At 39.4% G+C, this 12,308-nt stretch overlaps 1 long non-coding RNA gene across 1 annotated transcript; it reads left to right on the top strand.

The window, feature by feature from the left end:
* Window positions 1-402: 402 nt before the first annotated feature.
* Window positions 403-10,933, top strand: LOC126952642 (uncharacterized). The gene is made up of 3 exons (XR_007724976.1): window positions 403-493; window positions 1,364-1,481; window positions 10,180-10,933. It is a non-coding gene; the product is annotated as an uncharacterized LOC126952642 (long non-coding RNA).
* The last annotated feature ends 1,375 nt before the right edge of the window (window positions 10,934-12,308 follow it).

A 12,308-nucleotide genomic window follows, 5' to 3' on the forward strand; every position in this document is an offset into this window, starting at 1 on the left:
TGACAACATGAATGCACCTAGAGGACATTATGCAAAGTCCAGTGATTCAGATGTTAATCTCATCCAAGAAACACCTTCACAGACATATGCAAAATAATGTTTGACCAAATATCTGAACACCATGGCCAAGCCAAGTTGACACATACAATTAAGCATCAGATTAACCAAAAAGAGATGGACATACACATAAAATAAAATATAGCAGGAATAGTAACTATAATAAATTGACCTTCTATGTTCCAGGGAGTATATAAATGTTATTCCACAAATCAAGTAGATTAATAAATATATATTTGTAAATAATTCAACCCAATTGGAAATTTCTGTGTTTATGTTTCATTCTGCCTTAATCAGTCCATGTCCTTCTGATTCATCAAGTTTCTTGCTTTCTTCAGCAGAGAGGGTAAAAGAAATGTGGTCTTTGACTTACTTGTATCAGTAGATATCAACCTTTTTGGTCGCTGGCCATTGGTCCACATAGGATGTCAGTCTGGTAAGTAAGTCTCTTTCAGGCTCTTTCTTCATTCCCTTAATGGCCTATCAGTCTTCATCAGCCTGGCCCCCTCCAAGCAGCCCTTCTCTCTTTGTGGCCTTGCCTGCTTCCTGGGCCTCTATCTGAGGGGCAGGGTACAAAGCTTCTCTTGGAAACCACTCAACTCCCTGATCTCACAAACTGCCCCTCCCCCACCCAACCTCTTTTCTAACATGATAGGAGATAGCTTCTCATTTCTCTTTCTAAGAGAATGTAGTAGACCAAGTTATGTACCTTGTGACTAGAACAGGCTTTGTAAGATAAACTAGTGAAGGGGATCAAAATATGCCACCCCATGATATGCTACATTGGCATAATGATTATTTTGAGCTGAAGGCAATTATGAAGCAGCAAACAGAAAGAGCTCTTTGTCCTCCCCTGATTTGCCTAAAAGCAGGACATGAATGTCCTTCCTTCTCTCATACCATGAAGAGGAAAACAACCATTGTTACTGGAGTTGGAATGTCAGCACCAACATTGGTCTGCACGAACAAACCTTACTAAAATAACCCTTATCTTCCATTAGTTTCCCTTTATATATTTACCTTCCCTCAATTGACTGTCCCTGGAAGCCTAGTTTCCTTTTCCTTTGTTTTGTCAGTTCTCCACAAACTTATCTTTCTTTGTTAAGATATATAGGTTCCAAATTCTAATCACACCTTTGAGTTACCCATCATTAAGTTCTTCTATATATATGTACATTGCATGCATAAACAAATTCTGGGGTTCTTTTTTCCTGTTGATCTGTCTTTTTGAAGTGTAATTCACAGGCCCAAGCCACTGAACCTAAGAAGGTTAAAAAAAAAGAAGTTTTAATCTTTCTCCCTACAGAAGTCACTGGAAGTTTCTGAGTAGATGAGACCATGATCTGACATATATGGAAGATAGACTCTAGGGAGTTTAACAGTAAGAACAAGGAGACTATTTAGATGGCTGTTGCATAATCCAGGTAAGAGAGAATAATGTATCATATCAACTATGGTGGTGAAAAAGGAAGTGATGAGAAGTAATTGAATATGGGATATTTTGAAGGTGATTTGCTTATAGTTAGATATTGAGTATAAGAGAAAGCAGAAACAAAGAATACCCTGAAATATTTCACTTAGGCAACTGAGTGGAGTTTTTAATCACAGAGTTGGAGAAGACGGGGAAGGAAACAGTTTCGGGGAGAAAACTCAAGAGTTCAGTTTTGGACTTGGTAAGTCTGAGATATTCTAACACATGCAGCTAACTCACAATATAACAATACAAATTGTTAATTAAGCGTTACATTCTAAGATTTTGTCTGAAGTCAATGTCAAACTTCCTGGTGATTGCAGAATGAACTTTCATGGTAAGATGAAATTCTAATTAATTCTGAAGAATAGGTTGGACTTACACTGACAGTTTGAACCAGTGGAACTATTTTAGCAACAATGTAGGAAAATATGAAAAAAAATTTTTTTTAATTTATTTATTTTTTTATTATTATTATACTTTAAGTTCTAGGGTACATGTGCATAACATGCAGGTTTGTTACATATGTATACCTGTGCCATGTTGGTGTGCTACACCCATCAACTCGTCAGCACCCATCAACTCGTCATTTACATCACGTATAACTCCCATTGCAATCCCTCCCCCTTCCCCCCTCCCTATGATAGGCCCCAGTGTGTGAAGGTCCCCTTCCCGAGTGCAAGTGATCTCATTGTTCAGTTCCCACCTAAGAGTGAGAACATGCGGTGTTTGGTTTTCTGTTCTTGCGATAGTTTACTGAGAATGATGGTTTCTAGCTGCATCCATGTCCCTACAAAGGACACAAACTCATCCTTTTTTATGGCTGCATAGTATTCCATGGTGTATATGTGCCACATTTTCTTAATCCAGTCTGTCACTGATGGTCATTTGGGTTGATTCCAAGTCTTTGCTATTGTGAATAGTGCAGCAATAAACATACGTGTGCATGTGTCTTTACAGCAGCATGATTTATAATCCTTTGAGTATATACCCAGTAATGGGATGGCTGGGTCAAATGGTATTTCTAGTTCTAGATCCTTGAGGAATCGCCACACTGTCTTCCACAATGGTTCAACTAGTTTACAGTCCCACCAACAGTGTAAAAGTGTTTCTATTTCTCCACATCCTCTCCAGCACCTGTTGTTTCCTGACTTTTTAATGATCACCATTCTAACTGGTGTGAGATGGTATCTCATTGTGGTTTTGATTTGCATTTCTCTAATGGCCAGTGATGATGAGCATTTTTTCATGTGTCTGTTGGCTGTATGAATGTCTTCTTTTGAGAAATGTCTGTTCATATCCTTTGCCCACTTTTTGATGGGGTTGTTTGTTTTTTTTCTTGTAAATTTGTTTGAGTTCTTTATAGGTTCTGGATATTAGCCCTTTGTCAGACGAGTAGATTGCAAAAATTTTCTCCCATTCTGTAGGTTGCCTGTTCACTCTGATGGTAGTTTCTTTTGCTGTGCAGAAGCTCTTTAGTTTACTTAGATCCCATTTGTCTATTTTGGCTTTTGTTGCCATTGCTTTTGGTGTTTTAGACATGAAGTCCTTGCCCATGCCTATGTCCTGAATGGTATTACCTAGGTTTTCTTCTAGGGTTTTTATAGTATTAGGTCTAACATTTAAGTCTCTAATCCATCTTGAATTAATTTTCGTATAAGGAGTAAGGAAAGGATCCAGTTTCAGCTTTCTACTTATGGCTAGCCAATTTTCCCAGCACCATTTATTAAATAGGGAATCCTTTCCCCATTTCTTGTTTCTCTCCGGTTTGTCAAAAATCAGATGGCTGTAGATGTGTGGTATTATTTCTGAGGACTCTATTCTGTTCCATTGGTCTATATCTCTGTTTTGGTACCAGTACCATGCTGTTTTGGTTACTGTAGCAGGACAGCGGAGCAAGATGGCTGAATAGGAACAGCTCCAGTCTCCAGCTCCCAGCGCGAGCAACACAGAAGACAGGTGATTTCTGCATTTTCAACTGAGGTACTGGGTTCATCCACTAGGGAGTGCCGGACTGGTCAGCTGCTGCACTGGTCAGCTGCTGCAGCCCCCGATCAGGGAGAGCTGAAGCAGGGCGAGGCATCGCCTCACCTGGAAAGCACAAGGGGGAAGGGAATCCCTTTACCTAGACACGGGAACTGAGACACACAACACCTGGAAAATCGGGTAACTCCCACCCCAGTACTGCGCTTTACCAAGAGTCTTAGCAAACGGGCACACCAGGAGATTGTATCCCACACCTGGCTGGGAGGGTCCCACACCCACGGAGCCTCCCTCATTGCTAGCACAGCAGTCTGCTATCTAACAGCAAGGCAGCAGCAAGGCTGGGGGAGGGGCGCCCACCATTGCTGAGGCTTAAGTAGGTAAACAAAGCCACTGGGAAGCTCGAATTGGGTGGAGCTCACAACAGCTCAAGGAGGCCTGTCTGTCTCTGTAGACTCCACCTCTAGGGACAGGGCATAACTAAACAACAACAACAACAACAAAAACAAATAAAAAAGCAGCAGAAGCCTCCGCAGACGCAAAGGACTCTGTCTGATAGCTTTAAAGAGAGCAGTGGATCTCCCAACACGGAGGTTGAGATCTGAGAACGGACAGACTGCCTGCTCAAGTGGGTCCCTGACCCCTGAGTAGCCTAACTGGGAGACATCCCCCAGTAGGGGCAGACCAACACCCCACACCTCACACGGTGGAGTACACCCCTGAGAGGAAGCTTCCAAAGCAAGAATCAGACAAGTACACTTGTAGCCTCTGCTGCTGATACCCAGGCAAACAGGGTCTGGAGTGGACCTCAAGCAATCTCCAACAGACCTACAGCTGAGGGTCCTGACTGTTAGAAGGAAAACTAACAAACAGGAAGGATACCCACACCAAAAGCCCGTCAGTACATCACCATCATCAAAGACCAGAGGCAGATAAAACCACAAAGATGGGGATAAAGCAGTGCAGAAAAGCTGGAAATTCAAAAAATAAGAGTGCATCTCCCCCTGCAAAGGAACGCAGCTCATCGCCAGCAACGGATCAAAGCTGGACGGAGAATGACTTTGACGAGATGAGAGAAGAAGGCTTCAGTCCATCAAACTTCTCAGAGCTAAAAGAGGAATTACGTACCCAGCGCAAAGAAACTAAAAATCTTGAAAAAAGAGTGGAAGAATTGATAACTAGAATAATTAATGCAGAGAAGGCCATAAACGAACTGACAGAGATGAAAACCATGACACAAGAAATACGTGACAAATGCACAAGCTTCAGTAACCGACTCGATCAACTGGAAGAAAGAATATCAGCGATTGAGGATCAAATGAATGAAATGAAGCGAGAAGAGACACCTAAAGAAAAAAGAAGAAAAAGAAATGAACAAAGCCTGCAATAAGTATGGGATTATGTAAAAAGACCAAATCTATGTCTGATTGGGGTGCCTGAAAGTGAGGGGGGAAATGGAACCAAGTTGGGAAACACTCTTCAGGATATCATCCAGGAGAACTTCCCCAACCTAGTAGGGCAGGCCAACATTCAAATTCAGGAAATACAGAGAATGCCACAAAGATACTCCTTGAGAAGAGCAACCCCAAGACACATAATTGCCAGATTCACCAAAGTTGAAATGAAGGAAAAATCTTAAGGGCAGCAAGAGAGAAAGGTCAGGTTACCCACAAGGGGAAGCCCATCAGACTAACAGCAGATCTCTCAGCAGAAACTCTACAAGCCAGAAGACAGTGGGGGACAATATTCAACATTCTTAAAGAAAAGAATTTTCAATGCAGAATTTCATATCCAGCCAAACCAAGTTTCATAAGTGAAGGAGAAATAAAATCCTTTACAGATAAGCAAATGCTTAGAGATTTTGTCACCAGGCCTGCCTTACAAGAGACCCTGAAGGAAGCACTAAACATGGAAAGGAACAACTGGTACCAGCCATTGCAAAACATGCCAAAATGTAAAGACCATCGAGGCTACGAAGAAACTGCATCAACTAATGAGCAAAATAACCAGTTAATATCATAATGGCAGGATCAAGTTCACACATAACAATATTAACCTTAAATGTAAATGGACTAAATGCTCCAATTAAAAGACACAGACTGGCAAACTGGATAAAGAGTCAAGACCCATCAGTTTGCTCTATTCAGGAGACCCATCTCACATGCAGAGACATACATAGGCTCAAAATAAAGGGATGCAGGAAGATCTACCAAGCAAATGGAGAACAAAAAAAAGCAGGGGTTGCAATCCTAGTCTCTGATAAAACAGACTTTAAACCATCAAAGATCAAAAGAGACAAAGAAGGCCATTACATAATGGTAAAGGGATCAATTCAACAGGAAGAGCTAACTATCATAAATATATATGCACCCAATACAGGAGCACCCAGATTCATAAAGCAAGTCCTTAGAGACTTACAAAGAGACTTAGACTCCCATACAATAATAATGGGAGACTTCAACACCCCACTGTCGACATTAGACAGATCAACGAGACAGAAAGTTAACAAGGATATCCAGGAATTGAACTCATCTCTGCAGCAAGCAGACCTAATAGACATCTACAGAACTCTCCACCCCAAATCAACAGAATGTACATTCTTCTCAGCACCACATCACACTTATTCCAAAATTGACCACATAATTGGAAGTAAAGCACTTCTCAGCAAATGTACAAGAACAGAAATTGTAACAAACTGTCTCTCAGACCACAGTGCAATCAAACTAGAACTTAGGACTAAGAAACTCAATCAAAACCACTCAACTACATGGAAACTGAATAACCTGCTCCTGAATGACTACTGGGTACATAACGAAATGAAGGCAGAAATAAAGATGTTCTTTGAAACCAATGAGAACAAAGATACAACATACCAGAATCTCTGGGACACATTTAAAGCAGTGTGTAGAGGGAAATTTATAGCACTAAATGCCCACAAGAGAAAGCTGGAAAGATCTAAAATTGACACTCTAATATTACAATTAAAAGAACTAGAGAAGCAAGAGCAAACACATTCAAAAGCTAGCAGAAGGCAAGAAATAACTAAGATCACAGCAGAACTGAAGGAGATAGAGACACAAAAAACCCTCCAAAAAAATCAATGAATCCAGGAGTTGGTTTTTTGAAAAGATCAACAAAATTGATAGACTGCTAGCAAGACTAATAATGAAGAAAAGAGAGAAGAATCAAATAGATGCAATAAAAAATGATAAAAGGGATATCACCACCGACCCCACAGAAATACAAACTACCATCAGAGAATACTATAAACACCTCTATGCAAATAAACTAGAAAATCTAGAAGAAATGGATAATTTCCTGGACACTTACACTCTCCCAAGACTAAACCAGGAAGAAGCTGAATCCCTGAATAGACCAATAGCAGGCTCTGAAATTGAGGCAATAATTAATAGCCTACCAACCAAAAAATGTCCAGGCCCAGATGGATTCACAGCTGAATTCTACCAGAGGTGCAAGGAGGAGCTGGTACCATTCCTTCTGAAACTATTCCAATCAATAGAAAAAGAAGGAATCCTCCCTAACTCATTTTATGAGGCCAACATCATCCTGATACCAAAGCCTGGCAGAGACACAACAAAAAAAGAGAATTTTAGACCAATATCCCTGATAAACGTCGATGCAAAAATCCTCAATAAAATACTGGCAAACCGGATCCAGCAGCACATCAAAAAGCTTATCCACCATGGTCAAGTGGGCTTCATCCCTGGGATGCAAGGCTGGTTCAACATACGCAAATCAATAAACGTAATCCAGCATGTAAACAGAACCAAAGACAAAGACCACATGATTATCTCAATAGATGCAGAAAAGGCCTTTGATAAAATTCAACAGCCCTTCATGCTAAAAACTCTCAATAAATTCGGTATTGATGGAACGTATCTCAAAATAATAAGAGCTATTTATGACAAACCCACAGCCAATATCATACTGAATGGGCAAAAACTGGAAAAATTCCCTTTGAAAACTGGCACAAGACAGGGATGCCCTCTCTCACCACTCCTATTCAACATATTATTGGAAGTTCTGGCTAGGGCAATTAGGCAAGAGAAAGAAATCAAGGGTATTCAGTTAGGAAAAGAAGAAGTCAAATTGTCCCTGTTTGCAGATGACATGGTTGTATACTTAGAAAACCCCGTCGTCTCAGCCCAAAATCTCCTTAAACTGATAAGAAACTTCAGCAAAGTCTCAGGATACAAAATAAATGTGCAAAAATCACAAGCATTCTTATACACCAGTAACAGACAAACAGAGAGCCAAATCATGAATGAACTTCCATTCACAATTGCTTCAAAGAGAATAAAATACCTAGGAATCCAACTGACAAGGGATGTAAAGGACCTCTTCAAGGAGAACTACAAACCATTGCTCAGTGAAATAGAAGAGGACACAAACAAATGGAAGAACATAGCATGCTCATGGATAGGAAGAATCAATATCGTGAAAATGGCCATACTGCCCAAGGTAATTTATAGATTTAATGCCATCCCCATCAAGCTACCAATGAGTTTCTTCACAGAATTGGAAAAAACTGCTTTAAAGTTCATATGGAACCAAAAAAGAGCCCGCATCTCCAAGACAATCCTAAGTCAAAAGAACAAAGCTGGAGGCATCACGCTACCTGACTTCAAACTATACTACAAGAAAAAAAATTTAAAAATGTGGTAATGTGAACAAATAGCCTGGCTACAGTGGTAGAATTCTAGAGGCCAATGAGGAGAGAATGACTGATTGATGGTAAATTGTGGAAGGTTTGGAGAGTCAGGCTAAAGTACTTGTCTTGATCCTACAGGATATGCAGAACCAGTTAAGCTTAGTTTTTGCTGTTTGTCTTTTGTTTTTGTTTATCTTGTTGGCAAGGAAGCCACAGAATTAAAACGATGTTATAGAAAACTAATCAGAATGAACCTATAATAAAGAAGACTTCTGCAAGGAGAGAAGTTAGGAAGTCATTGCAGTAGCACTGGGTGAGATAATGAATACTGCAGCATCAATAAAAATATTAATTCAAGGAGAATGGAAATATGATGAGGTGGAAATATGAAGTCGAAGAGACCTAATTCTATCTAGTCCATTCTTTCATAACAGATATCTAGACTGTTTGATGACTGGCGTTGTGCAAAGTACGATTGGCTGGATTCTTGTTAATTTATACAATTATACATGATTTTTTTTTTGTATTTCTACATGATATAACTGTGAGAATTATTGGGACTGCTTGCCACTGGTGTGATTCTTCTTCTCAGGACATGTAGGATTGTTCTTCTCTTTCCTTTGAATGTTAGGCATGGTAATGAGTTGGTCTGGCAAATGAGATATGAGTATAAATGATGTGTGTCATTTTGAGGCAGGAGTTGTTAGGAGGTAGTGCACAATTGGTCATCTTTTCTTCCTCCTGACACAGCCACCTGCCATATTCTAAGTGGTGGAGATTTCACCAGCCTGTATTCCAGAGTGAGGAGGATGTGGAGTGGCTGCTCCAGCCAACCACAGGGGAAATATAGCGTGAGCCCCAAATAAGCTTTCAGTGCTATAAGCCACTAAGATATGTGGTCATTACTAACTGTAATCTAGCTGATCCTGATTGATACGATATTTATTATCTAAGGAATAAATAAAGCAATATATAATCAGTTGTCAAATATAGTTAAATAATTAAAAGGATCTACTTTATGTGGGAAACTTTATCTTTTCATTATTTCAAAACTACTGAGCAACAGACATACTGTTGATGTACAATGAAAAGTCTGGCCAGAAAGAGACAAGCACAAACAGAAAGTAATAGTTTTGCTTTATTGAGTTGATTCTGTACAAGTTTTCTGTGATCTGTTTTTAAAATATCAAAGTGAAGTAGTTTTTCAGGGATTTGGCAGTAAATGGAAATTGTATGTGCGTGTGTATGTGTGCATGACAGAAAGCAAAATCAAATTCCCCATGGGAGAATGATAAACTGGAATAGAAGTAAACATGTTGTGAAACCAAATCAATTATCCTTTATATGAGGGCTCTTGATGCAGAATTTAATATCAGAGATTTTTTTTACAATTGGAGAAAAGATTGATTTATTTAAAAGGATAGGCACACTATTTTATTTAGAACTATGCAGCCAATAATTTATTTATAGAGATGAAGAGACAGTAGACTTTAGATTTTAGAGGTATTAGAGCACATTTTGATTTTCTTGTAAAGGAAATACAATGGCAATTTGTGAAGCTATTATCTAAACTAAGCAGCAAGTATTTAAAATGATGGAAAAAATAACTGAGAATGGAGTGTGCTAATTTAGGTTGAGTACCCATAGAAAGTACCTCCAAGAAGGTGACACTTAAAATCTTAAGATGAGATCTGGTTGATGAAATGGAGCCAGCTATGCCTAAATTTAGGAGAAAAACATTCAAGGCAGAGGGATCTACTTACTACAAAAATCTAAGGCAGAAAAACATAGAATAAGCTTGAGAGGCAGAAACGAAGGTAGCTATGGGTAAAATATAATGGGTGAAGGGGAGAAAATAGGAAAGCAGACATACAAACAATCAGATAATGCAGAGTCTTGTAAGTCAAGGTGCAGAAAGGAATTTTATTTTCAGTGATATGATATGCTATTAAGGAATTTTATTTTATTTTATTTTATTTTATTTATTTTGAGACAGGTCTCACTCTGTCCCCTCAGAGGCTGGAGTACAGTGGCGTCATCATGGCTCAATGCAGCCTCAACCTCCAGGGCTCAAGGGATCCTCCTACCTCAGCCTGTGCAGTGCAGGGCAGTGGCACTCTCTCGGCTCACGGCGACCTCTGCTTCCCAGGTTCAAGTGATTCTGCTGCCTCAATCTCCTGAGTAGGTGCGTCCCACTATACTATTCTAGAATGGCCTTTGCAAGATGGTGATTATCTATCATTGATATGGTTTGGCTCTGTGTCCCTGCCCAAATCCAATCTTGAATCGTAATCCCCACATTTGGAGGGAGGAAGCTGGTGTGAGGTGATTATATCATAGGGTGGTCTCCCCCATGCTGTTCTTGTGATGGTGGGGCAGTTCTCATGAGACCTTGATGGTTTAAAAGTGGCAGTTTCTCCTGCATGCTTTTTCTCTCCTGCCACTTTGTGAAGATGATGCTTGTTTCTCCTTCGCCTTCTGCCATGACTGTAAGTTTCCTGATGCCTCCCCAGCCATGTGGAACTGTGAGTCAATTAAACCTTTTTTCTTTCTTAATTACCCAGTCTCAGGTAGTATCTTTATAGCAGTGTGAAAATGGACTAATACAATCATAAAGCAAGAAAGTGACCTCATGGCAGGATGGACGGGTGGTTACACAGTTTGTTGGAAATCCTTGATAAGTTTAATTCGGCTGGGCGCATTGGCTCATGCCTGTAATACCAGCACTTTGGGAGGCCAAGTGGGGTGGATTACCTGAGGTCAGGAGTTCAAGACCAGCCTGGTCAACATGGTGAAACCTCGTCTTTACAGAAATACAAAAAGTAGTCAGGCATGATGGCGGGTACCTGTAATCCCAACTACTCAGGAGACTGAGGCCGGAGAATTGCTTGAACCCCGGGGGTGGAGGTTGCAGAGAGCCAAGATCGCGCGATTGCATTCCAGCCTGGGCAACTCCGTCTCAAAAAAAAAAAAGTTTAATTCTCATAATTTGGAGGGTGTCCTGCTGGAAGAATCACACACAAGATTAAAAAGCGACCAGTAAGCCTAAGGCTTTTGACATGAAGTGAAAGGGGGCGATCAGGAAGAGGACAGGCTGGTGGAAGCCTTGCTTATTTCCAGTGTAGGCTTATGACTGTTCTGTTGCCTAGTTACAACTCTGGTAGCAAGTCAGGGAATTGTGGATGTGGATAATAATTTTACTACTTCCTGACTTAATTTATATCATTGAAATGTTGCTACATCTTCTTTTGAGAACCTAAAAAATACAAGCTGAAGAAAAATAAGAACAAATTAAACCTCCCCATCCCACCCTTTTTCTTATCTCCATTAACCAGCATTAAATATTTGAGCAAAAAAATGATTGGAATGATTATAATGCTTACCTGGTAAATGAAAGAGAAAATAGTGAAATTCTGCAGAGTTAATAGCAAGCAAAATCTTGTTTTTAACAAACAAACAAAAAATCCTTTGTAGATGATTTTAATGTGCCACAGCGTGAATAATTATGTTTAAAACGTGGCAATAAAATAAAAAGAGACAAGAAGGAGGTGCCTGCCATTAAAGCCAGAATTGAAAACTTCTTGTGAAGTTATAAAATATCATTAATCTTTGAGTGAAGTAAAACAATCCTCCCTCTATTCTCACACAGACAGCTGCTAATAGTTAGGTAGTTTCAGGAAAAAAAATATTTTGACATGGAAAATGGCAGTGCTTTCGGCATGGGCAACTATGTCTAGAATCCAAACTGATTCAACCAGTGAAATATTTTTTAAAACAATATCATTTAAAAGATTTTTAAATCAGTATTTTAAAGTTATCTGTAATATTTTTGCTTAATTATTTCTGTACTATATTAATACATTTTATAATCAGTTTCTCATTACCCATTATAGAAATAATGGTCAATATCAAAGAAATCATCTGTCATGTCACAAATTGATTTTTGTTTTACTTTATCACAATCTACATGAGTATGTTAAGTTTAATATTGCTTAATGTTTAAAAGCCAAATGCCACTATGGAGTTGCACTCTTAGTTTACATATTTCTATTTTTATATATGATCATTGATTTAAATGAAAATCTCTGCCGAATTTAACAAGACTCCTGTCCGTGGGCACGTGAT

Source organism: Macaca thibetana, chromosome 4, assembly GCF_024542745.1.
Source record: "Macaca thibetana thibetana isolate TM-01 chromosome 4, ASM2454274v1, whole genome shotgun sequence".
Taxonomy (NCBI): Eukaryota; Metazoa; Chordata; class Mammalia; order Primates; family Cercopithecidae; genus Macaca; species Macaca thibetana.